This window comes from Cyanistes caeruleus, chromosome 32, assembly GCF_971803275.1.
Source record: "Cyanistes caeruleus chromosome 32, bCyaCae1.hap1.1, whole genome shotgun sequence".
Taxonomy (NCBI): domain Eukaryota; kingdom Metazoa; phylum Chordata; class Aves; order Passeriformes; family Paridae; genus Cyanistes; species Cyanistes caeruleus.
This window is the reverse complement of record NC_141733.1, coordinates 2978146-2987138: the sequence shown is the minus strand read 5'-3', so window position 1 is coordinate 2987138 and position 8993 is coordinate 2978146. Positions and strand designations below refer to the sequence as shown.

At 45.9% G+C, this 8993-nt stretch overlaps 1 long non-coding RNA gene across 1 annotated transcript; it reads right to left on the bottom strand.

Moving 5' to 3' along the window:
- Positions 1-4828: 4828 nt before the first annotated feature.
- LOC147647948 (uncharacterized) lies at positions 4829-7654 on the bottom strand. Its single transcript, XR_015281332.1, has 2 exons — positions 6932-7654; positions 4829-5298 (listed from the first exon to the last, which is right to left on the bottom strand). It is a non-coding gene; the product is annotated as an uncharacterized LOC147647948 (long non-coding RNA).
- Between the last annotated feature and the right edge of the window lie 1339 nt (positions 7655-8993).

Below are 8993 nucleotides of genomic sequence, written 5' to 3'. Positions count from 1 at the left end.
CGGATGAGCCATCCCCCATCCCGAAGAGGAGGAGGAAACAACCCAAACCCCTTTTTGTTATGTCAACCTACTTTTTTTTCAGTTAAAGTTATGCTTTTCATATGTTTTGTTCCAGAGAGAGCCATCCCAGGGGAAAGATGACAGCCCCAAAAATCACCATGGTCATCTTCAGCGTTCTGCTGATGGCGGCCCAGCCAGAAGGGTGGATCGTGCCTCAACCCAAACAAAATGTATGGGTAATGCTGGCAAAGTCCCTGCAGTGGGATGAGCTGTGTCTTTCCACCGGAGCAGCGGGAAACCCAATGACAACATGCCTGGTGGGGATCCCTTTGAAACCTGAAGAATTTCCTGACTCCCTTAGTACTTTAGTTCAAGATGCCAACCGGGGGAAGCCGGCTCAGCATGTCGTCCGTTCTGCGCCAGTGTACAAGATTAAGAAGCATGTCAAGAACTCCCTCCTCCTTTGGAGAGACTGGCAGGCCACACTGGAGCAGGCGACCGTTGAGCCCCAGGAGTTTGATCTTTTAGATTCCTCCCCAGCATCGTTTTGCATTCATTTTCGTTATTACCCTTCTGACCCTGCACCGTACCCTAAAGTTGAGCAAGTGAACCAACAATTCCAGGCAGCAAAGTGGTGCCAGCATATTGCTCACGTAAAGATGCCCTCAACCCTCCATCTTACCCCTCTTCGGTTGCCCAAAGGTTTGTTCTTAATTTGTGGAGATCGGGCATGGGCAGGCATCCCCTCTCGCCTTCTCGGAGGGCCGTGCACATTGGGCCGGCTGTCCCTGTTTTTGCCCAACACAACCCAAATTGAAAATTGGAGTCAAAAGAATAATTCGACCATCAGGAAGCGCAGCCTGGATGACTTAGATCCAGACTGCAACTCAGAAATTTTCCATTGGAGCAAGCTATTTAGCAAGCTAAGAGCTACATGGGTAGCAGTGTCAGTTTTTCTACCTTGGTTGGCCACTGCTCAAGCCCTCGGTGAATTAGGACAATTTGAGTGCTGGGTAGTAAAACAGGCCAATTTAACGTCAGCTGCGCTAAGCGACCTCCTCGAAGACGAGGAAATAACCAGGCAGGCCACCCTCCAAAATCGGGCAGCCATAGATTTCCTGCTGCTCCTGCACAATCATGACTGCAGGGAATTCGAGGGGCTCTGCTGCCTCAACCTAGCATCTATGAGCCCCAGCATACGCCAGACCATCGAGCAAATGAAAGGCATGGTCCACCAAGTAAAACGAGCACGAAGACTGGGCCACCAACATCTTCGCTGGCTGGGGACTGTCTGGATGGCTCTCATCCATTTTAAAGACTGTTTTATGGATTGTTTTTGTCGTTTTCATAATTTTAGTAGCATTTGCAGTTTTAAAGAGATGTTTAGTTCAATCAGTTTTACATCTTGTATCCCCCTCCCCTCAAGTCAATTTTGTCCCCTCAAGTCAATTTTCTCCTCCCTCTTCACCTCCTCCCTCTCCCGTACCCCAAGACTGGTTTACTGAGCCCTCTGCACCTCCTGCCGATACAACCTCCTCTTTCTAAAAAAGAAAGGGGGAGATGTTGCAGTATGTTTATTTTGTTCTGATTATTAAGTGAATGGTTTGTTCCTGTTGTTATCCCCCTATGATTCTGTAATGGTTTTGCCCTCCTGTCAGTTTTTGTAAACCCCTCCCCTTTTTCCTGAACCTTCCTTGTCCATCACCTTTAGCCTGCCCCTGGTCCCTGTCATTCAATGTAAACCCAACCCTTTGTTCCAGCAAGTTCCCTGCCTTTCATCCCCTACTCGAAGCCCCATTGGCTTTGTGACTGCCGCCCCTCCCAAATGTTACCCCTATTGGCTCCTAGTATTGTGAACCCTCCTCCCGACTCCTCCCATACTGTATTCCCATTGGTCCTTGGTTTGTACCCTCCCCTCTTTAAATTGGAGAGCACAGAAGTGCTCAGGGCTCAGAGTCCTTGGGTCCTTGTGTGCCTTTCCAGCCCTCGTCCTGCCACCGCTCCTTTCCCTCAAGAAATCCTGTTCCTGGAAAGCTGCTTGGACTCTGGGTCTCCTCCATCTCCTCACTGAAGCCCACGACGCCAAGACCCGCAGAGCCTTGAGTGGCAGAGAGGCTCTGAAGGTTCGGTCTGGGGAAAACAGCTCCCAGACCGTTCCCCACTCCTGGCGCTGCCAGCGGCCAGTGAGCAGAGCTAGCCCAGGTGTGAAGGGCCGCGGCGGGCAGCGTCAATAATGTTCTGAAAAACTCCTTTAATTCATGAGAGAGTACTTTGGGGGTAATAGAGTATTCCAAAGTGTGGATTGGAGCAAAAGTAATTCATTGATAAAGCTGAGTAAATGGTGAGGCAGTTGTGATCTTATGTGATGCTGGAACAGAAATGGAGAAGTGAGAGCTGTTGAAAATTTGTGGCCTTTAAGAGGCAAAGAGGAAACTTCTGTTTACAGAGATGCTCACAGAGACAGATGAAGAGAACTTTTGCCTTTGAATAACTCATCCTTAAAATGACACCGCTTGACTTCATGGCCCAAAAAACACACCTCAGAGTGGTGTGAAATGGGAGGAAAGAACTGATGACAGAGTTTCTGGCCAGCTGGCATCAGAAAAATAGAAAGCCATGAGAAAATGGTTTTCTTGTGAAAAACTCCATAGCTTGGCAGAAGATAAGAGTCTTTTTCTCTACAAAGACTGATGAAAAGATTATAGCAAAGTTAAGACTGTTTTAACCACCAGGTTCTTTTGTCTCTATGTTGTCATGCGAACAATAAGATGGTTGGGTAGTGGGGAAAAAGGATTTCTGCAAGTTTTACCCTGGTTTCTTTTTTTTTTTGTAGTTTTGTTAATAACTTTCTTTATTCCTTTTAAGTTTTAAGTCTGTTTTGTTCTTCTTCTAATCCATGTCTCACAACAAGGAATGAGTAAGTTTTCTAGTGATTTTTTAGCTAATGCTTTAAAACCACAACAAAATCCCACAATGTTACAGCACATGGCTGGAAAGGATGCATGGTGATACAGCTGGGAACAAGGCCTCAAAAGATGTCTGACTCAATGTTTCTGAGATGAGACCCTGAGACCAGGCTGAAAAAGAATGAAAAGGAACAAACTATATTGACATGGTGCCGAGAAACATGAATGTTCAGGAATTTAGAGACGATGGCTGATGGTTGTGATAAGATCCTCCGGGAGAAAAGGCAGAGATATCTGATCTGAGGGATCCCAAAGACAGGCTAGACAACTCAACACAGACTGGACAGACTGGAACTGCTTTGCGCTGCACACCCTTCACCAGTAATCAAAGTAGAGCCATTTCCTTTAGCTGTCCTAAGAGGCCCCTTAAAGGATATCCCTTTCCCCTTTGCTAATTTTCAAACCTGTCCCAAGAATTTCCAACCCGCTATCCTATTATCATCCTATCTCCAGGCCATGGCCCCCGACTTATCTTTTGGATGACAGCAACATGAATCCATGTTAGACCTGAAATGAGTCTGCCTCAGAAGGTGCTATGATTGCTGGTTAGTCTCTTAGTCAGCTACAAGAAAGAAAACCAAAATCAATAGATGAGTTTAGTGGCATATGGGCTCAATGCCAACAAGTTGGCTACCTGCCCTCGCCTAAGTATGCCTAGGTCCTAGAGTCTAAGATTATGGCTGTTACTATGATTCACAACTGGGTTAGTGAGAGGCAAAGTTACATGGCATTTCTATGAGAGCTGTGGATGCACCTGTGTGCTGTGAAATGTGTCAGCGCATCTCCTGTGGTTGTGAAAAGCCTTAGGGGGTCTTCAAATGGACACCATTTCCCACTGTGCTGCCTTCAAACCTGCCCAACAGTAACTCCTAACCAGGTGCCCCACTCACCCTCCCTCTCCTGGTCACAATTCTCAACTCACTCCTCTAAAGCCTTAATTTCAAACTTTATCTTTGACACTGGGCAGATCCCTTTTGTGACATGATGAATCTGCTGAAAAAAAAAATCTGAAGTGTCATACTCAATACAAACTAGAATTTCAAGAAGCTGCACTCCAAAAAAAGAAACAACCCAACAAAACCACCAGAAATTACAAAAGCACCTTATTTCCCCTAAACACACAACCCAAAATCATGAATTCAAATACTCCCTGTGTACAATACCCTTTTCTTTACAGTCTCTTCAAAGCCTTTGTTGCTTTAGATGCTAAAAAGCATCTGCTAAAAACAAGCTGGGATAAGCCAAAAGAACCTCTTCACTGAAATGAGAGGAGAGCTCTTACCCCAGGTGATCCCAAAGAGGGAATGAAGCCCCTTAGTAAAGGCTGGGGTCAATATACCCCTAATTGGGCCCACCTCTCATTCCCACCGTACCCAGGAAAAGGGAGGAGACAAATCCCACAAGGTATAAAAGCCTGCAGATGAGATGCAGCTGTTTGGCTCCTCTGACTTAATTTCAAGGTGAATAAAGGGCTTCATACAGAAGAAAACTATAACCCTAAACTTCTTCTGTGAAAGAGCAATACTTTCTTTTTTGCTACAAATACTTTGAGCAAAAAGGCAGAAAACTGGTAAGAAATAAAACTTTGTTTTGGTAGTAGAGCTAGGTAAATTGGACAATTTGTTGTTAACTTACATAATTGTTCCTTAATGACCACTAAGCAGTACTCCACATGTGACTAAGTAGAATGGAGAAGAATAGTAATGATATGAATGGTGTACAATGACCTCTTATCTGTATTATAAATATAATATCTCTATTATAAGTAAAAATAAGAAAAACAATACACTCCTGGGTGGTGTTACTGTTACATACATGCCAGGCTCACTTTCATCTTGTGATAAATGGGTCAAGAGACCAGCTCCTTTTTAAAAGGCCTTTATTAAGCAGCACAGCTCTGGGGTGGGGGCCCGAGGGGTCGCGCACATCGCCACTGCTCCCACGGGACACCGCAGAAGAGGAGGATCCATGCAGCTCTGTCAGTAGGGCAGAGCTGGCCCTTCCTTCCTTACGGGAGTCCCCAGGAAGACTCATTCTTTCGGGCTCGTAGTCTAGGCTGTCATCCCAGTCGAGTCTCCTCGAGGTTATGTCGGCCTCTGGAAAGAAGTCAGGGGACTCCTGGGTCTTCCTTGTTAGATGGTGCTGGTTCTATTCCTTCCCTTTTGCGTGGCTCATTGTTTTGGGGTTTTTTCAGTCTGGGTGCGTCCCATAAGTCTCTGGTCTCTCTTGTTTGCATAAAAGTCCGTATGTCATCTTCCTCCTCAGGACAGTACAGCAGCTCGGGGCAGGGGTTGCCATGTGGGAGTCTAGGAGCAGTGGGGGCAGTGCCTGGCTGAACACAGAACAAGAAACACAGGGTACAGCAACTTGGGAGAGGGGGCAGGGCCTGGCTGAACAAGGAACAAGAAATCTGGGGTACAGCAATTTGCGACAGGGGTACAAGGGTAAGTAAACCTGGGACAGGGGTACAAGGTAAATAAGGAGTTTACAAACAGCAACTGTAACATATTATTCTTAACAATATCCCCCCTCTTATATTTTGATCGGGCTCTAGCCCACATCAACCATTAACTTCTGGCTCTTGGGAATATTTCTCTCTTAATTCTCGATATTGCTCATATATTTCCCTGGCAGTTTTGTGCTCTCGATCCTGACTTTGAGTTTCCATTAACATGATCCTGGCCTGCTTCTTATCTTTTATTTCAGGGATCTGGATGCTTGCTTGTACTGTGGTAGTCACTGTCTTGATTAGGCAGGGGAGTAAACAGGGTAGGAACAAGAAACTTGCAAATGCACAGACAGCAATAAAGACTATTTTTTTTTCCACCACCCTCCCTTGAAGGACCAAAGGTCATTCCACCAGTCTGAGTTCACCAGAGGAGTCCATTCCTGGGTGCCCACATAAGCTATCTTTCGTATTTCTTTTGAGATGTTTTTCATTACCTCACTCTTACCATCTATCTCCAGGCAACATTCAGAGGAATTAAACTTTCCACAAATGCCTCCTTCATCTGCCAATAGGTAGTCCACCGCCAGCCGAATCTGATAGACTACAGACCTGGTTTGTGCCAATTGTGTGCTGATGTGGTCTAAAGCAAGGGCAGTTCTGTTTGACACCACTTCCAATACTGCCTGGAGACGGATGATTCGATTTAACATATAGACTGGGGTACGATATCCCCAGGATCCATCCTGGGCCCACGTGGCCGGTCCATATGTCTTAATTATTTCTTCAGGGGTCCAGATCTTCCCCTTCCATTTCTGATTGCTTCCTAGGTCCATTACATGCCTCCTCTTTCGACTGCCTTTTTTTAAGTTATCATACAAGGGGACTCCCAAGTATGACCCTGATTTCTTAGGTAGGAGGAAAAAAGCAGGCTTTATTATCCCAATTGTGCAGCTTCCTGCCCAATCCCCTGGGAGGTGGGTATATGCAGTGCTCCCACAAATCCAAAATAAATACTCAGGGGCCTTCCAGAAAGTGTCCTGTGTGTCTGTAGGATGTTCCCAGTATTTTGAGAGTTCTCTTAACCCCCAAAAAGGGTTTATTCCTTTTTCTGCACACTCATGCAGTTTGTACCCCTCATGATAAATACACCCCCTTTCCTTTCTCCCAGTGGCCCAATACCTGTTTGGTTCTTGGGAGATCCACCTGCTACCTGAGTCTTTCACAGTCAGGTATCTTTTGCAGGCCATTTTTCCCACAGGGGTTTTGTATCTTTTTCCTGTCCTTTTAATGCATTCTTCCCCAATCACTCTTGCTTTCAGATCCCATTGTTCCCGTCCCCTGTTCCCTGTCTGGGGTTTCTGCTCAGTTAATTTCCACCTTAAAATGTCTAAAGGTGCCAGGCTGATCCCTTCCCAGGGCCAAATATCTGACATCTGGGTGTTCCCACATACCCAACAATTGGTTAAGTTTAACTCTCTGCTGATTCTCTCCATCAGGTCAATGAATAGGTACTTACCTCGTGTTTCATCCAGATCACCTTTCTTTATCTTCAATTGTTTTTCCTTTATTACATCATTCAGTCCCTCCTGTTCAAAGCAGAGCCAGGATTCTCCTTCAGGGCATTCTCCAAGCAGACGTTGCCTAAATGAGGCAGTATTTCTAGTAATCCAATGTCTTTCCTTCCTCCTGACAGGTTTCCAATTTGGTGTGATCAAAACAGGTGGGATTGATGTTTGTGTGGACCCTCATCAGTGATCTTAGATCCTCTCCATCATATAGGGGATACATGCTTCTCCACTGTCCCCCATCCCAAGGCTCACCAGCTGGACCAACATCAGTCCACCTAAGAGTCCGGTATGAGCTAGTTTTGTTTTAGGGAGCTTCATGGCTCACCTTCCCTGTTAGCCTCACCCGGTCTTGCCTCTTAGGTTTTTTTGGGGGATCAGGAGAGATGGTATGGTCCTTCTTCTCCCACCTTCTTTAATTTAGTTGCCTTTTTGGAGAATGTTCTGTGGGAGAAGTTATTGGGGGTGGGTTTTCATTCAACCAACTTTGCTAACATCAAAATATTTAACAGCAACAACCACAAGAACTTCAAGAACACTCCCACTTAAACCAACTCACTCAGCAGAGTTCTGCAGTCTTTGTTTATATTCTTTCTCTCTCAGTCTATTTCTGGCTGCCTCTTTATCCTGGTTTAGGGCAAATTTGGGAGAAAACTTCCAGGGGGGTGCTCCCCCTGGGAAGCAAACCCAAGTGGCTCTTTTTCCCCCACCCCCCAACCAGTTTGGGAAGAGATTTCTCTGAGAGAAGTGGAAAAAACCTGTTCATTTCACAGGCACAGCACTACCCAGCACAAAAATGAATGATATCAAATTACAAAACCTCTCACCACTCTGAAGAGATGACAAACTTCAGAGGGTCTCTTTCCTGTGGGTGTTCGCTCTGTTATCAGTCCCTCTGGCGCTGGAAAATGCCGCTGCCCAGGCTGGGCTCCCAGTAGTCCACGGGTGCAAGCTCCCGGTGCTCCCCCAAGTCCCCAGTCCAGAGCAAGTTCGATTCGTTTCAGAAAAAGGTAAAGAAAACGGTCCAGGAAGGAAGACCTCTCTGCTCCGGCTAGTTGGAAAGCCAAGGCGATTTGTGTCTTGTTGTCTGTCTGTGCTGTAGTCAAAACTCCCGATGCGGGGGGGAGCAAATACAGTGTGATAACAGACTTGGTGCTTCTTTTCCACTCACTTTTAATCTCAGATGGAATTTTAAGAATACAGAACCTGTGTCTGAGTTAGGTGGACAAATGGGGATACAATTTAACATCATAATCAACCCAGGACCTTCCACCCCTTATCCCCCTATCGTCGACTTACTGCCAAAACTAACATTCTAACTCTGCACACATTTACATACATAGAAACTTCTCCGTTCCATCCAAAAAATACAAGCAGTATATCCATCATGCCCCTGTCAAGCCCCACAACAAGCTACTGAATCCAGACCCCCCCCACGCTGGAGAGCTGCAGGATTCCCCACTCTCTCATTTTACTTACTCAATACACCATCTTTCACTTGCTCATACCTTCAACACTTACACATTTCCTTCTGTTTCATGTCTGCGTGGTTTAAGGTACAGACAATGGCAGTAACCTTTTATCCAATGATCAGGTCTCCCTGAGGTACACGTTGTGTTGTTCCATCTCTCTGCATTATCCACCATGTACAACCTGGTCCTTGAGCAAAGACAACCCCACAAATGGGTTTTGTCTGTGCCCGAGGTAGAATTGACCCAAACTGTCTTCCCTAGCAGACCTCTGACACGTACTACTGGGACTTTGTCTCCGTCTACTACATGTAAAGACTCAGACTGGGCAGGACCTGCTCGGTTGGTGGAATCTCTGGTATTGACTAACCAGGTGGCCTTTGCTAGATGTTGCTCCCAAGTATAGGTTTTCTCTCAGAAAATGATCACACAACCCGTGGGTTCCCCAATGAGTCAGTTCATGTATCTCATTTAATATTTTCCGGGCTAAGGCCTTGTTCAGAGACTTTCGCCCATCTGAGGTTAACCATTCCCCTTGTTCCCC